This window comes from Lytechinus variegatus, chromosome 13 (genome assembly GCF_018143015.1).
Source record: "Lytechinus variegatus isolate NC3 chromosome 13, Lvar_3.0, whole genome shotgun sequence".
NCBI classification, from domain to species: Eukaryota; Metazoa; Echinodermata; class Echinoidea; order Temnopleuroida; family Toxopneustidae; genus Lytechinus; species Lytechinus variegatus.
In genome coordinates, this window is record NC_054752.1 from 20,303,170 (window position 1) to 20,305,580 (window position 2,411).

The following is a 2,411-nucleotide window of genomic DNA, read 5'->3' on the forward strand; positions in this document are numbered from 1 at the left end:
ACACATGACTCTGACCTGTAATATGTAACATTTTCATGGACTTCAATCAACTTTTTGCCAAAAATCTTGAGTGAAGTTACCTATGATCTCATGCACATCTTTATATTCAAGGCAGATATTTGGCCCTGTAATATTGAGCAATGACAGATTAATATTCTCTTTTACCGTTAGCACTGACTTGCACTGTCATGTGTGAATTCCCTCCTTTTCCTGAATTTGAACAACAGACATCATGTTATCTGATAAATTTTGGAATCTTACTTCCTTTTTTTTCAAACTACCAGTAATGAATATTAGTGAATAATTACTCTTAATGAAATCTTGTACGAAAGGGTTTAAATGCAAACCGATGAAGTGAAAATGGGATTGTTATTTATTTTAAATAAGAGCTACTTGTACGATGACTAGCAAACATGCGTTTGATTGTTTATCTCTTACAGCCATTGATATTTTGTAACTTCCACACCACACTCATAATGACACCATTGCTGCCGTTGTACAATTGCCAGTTCCAGAGAAGTAGATTATCGAAATGCAAGTTGAAGGCATTATGTAGACAGGGTTGGATATGAATTAGTGATATTTTCACTTATTTCTGACAGATTGAAAATTTGAAGCTGTATGGATATGATTATGTACTTTATTCTTTTCTTTATTTAATTTTAATGTGCATTTTGGAAATATCCATGTATATTTCTAATCAAATTACATTTCTGAATTTTTATATGACTAATCAAGATGGCAAATGAGCAAGAAGATTGATAGTATTGACAGTTTATTATTAGTTGTCTGCATATATTTTAATCAATGTTATTGAAGGATATTTGTTCCAGTAAGTTTTGTATTGCATTTGTACAAAAAATGATAGTTCATTAGCATAATATTAAAGTAAATATTTCTTTATACATGACTTCATGTGTGTTATTTTGTTTAAAAAAATGAATCATTTAAAAAAAAAATGATGACAGTGGGATGAGGAGCATTCTGATCAGACTTTTTTTTTTTTGGGGGGAGGGGTTGAACAGTGTTGAATCCCCCCTCCACCCGCACCCTTCCCAACTCTTTTTTGAGCTAAAAATTCTGGCTTCACTGATGGGGAACAAACGCCAGTCAGAGAACTTCAGTAGGCCTAAATTTTTTTTTTAGAAGCAAAAAATATATAAACAGGGCTGCCTGCCAAGTCTTTCTCCCCTTACAACTTTTCTGAGCGAAACATTCTTGCATTAATCAATGAGAATGAAACCCATAACTTCTGTATTCTTTTTGTCAAGCAAACCTATATATATATATTTATATATATGGTGATGATGATGGTGGTGGTGGTGATGATGATTATCATTGATGATGATGGTGGTGGTGATGGTGATGAAGATAAATGATGATGACGATAAGCATAAAAATGGTAGTGACAAGGATGATAGTAATGACTATGATTGTGATAATGAGTATGATTTTGGTGATGAGTATGATGATGATGATGATGATGGATGATTCTGATGGGGATGATGATGATGACGAAGATGATGAGCGTGATGATGATAATGATGGTGATGATCATGATAATAGTGAACCCTATTAAGTCAGTATAAATAAATTGATTTAAAAAGTATTCCCGTGGCTGTATGTAGTCCTACAATGCATAACTTTCAATACAACTTTTATCAGGAGCCAATCCGTGGGAGGTCTTAAGGTAGAATTATGTCCTCTCTGATGAAAAGTTTCTTTAAAAAAAACCAGGAAAAAAAGTACTGTGAAGGTTTGAGGAAAATCCATCTAAATTTATTTGAATTTAGAGTTTTTGATGAGTGACATCTTATACAGGCAGCTGCCCCATATGTTACATAATATATAATTTTAATTTTTGATGGTTCATCATGACAAAAAAATTCTTTTAGGAGCGGATGTGAAATAAAATTTGTATATTGATATTGAATAAAACATGAAAAAAAATTGGGGAAGAAAATGACACTTCATAATAAATTGGAAAATGGTCGCATCTGACGTCACTAATTAAAAGAATTAATAGCTTTTTAATTCTTTGATGGCTTATTTCACCCATATTTAATTTATTATTATCATTTTTTATTTAGTTCACAAAAAGCTTTTTGTCAGGTGAACTTTCGGATCAAGAAACACACTCTCAGTTGTTCAACCCATTGTGTCTGAATGAATTTTTTTTTGCGGAAATGTTTGTTGAAATCGTCAAAATGATTTTCTGGCCGGATTTGCATACTTTTTACAAATGGGCCCATAAAACCGGTAAATGCACACTCTTTACTTTTATAGTTAGTCGAACTTTGCTCGGCCAATTTCAAAGGCCGAGTTGGAACTACACGACTCACCACGCATTGCGAATTGCGTTAATTGTGATGACATGATCGATATACACATGTACGGTATACGGTATATAC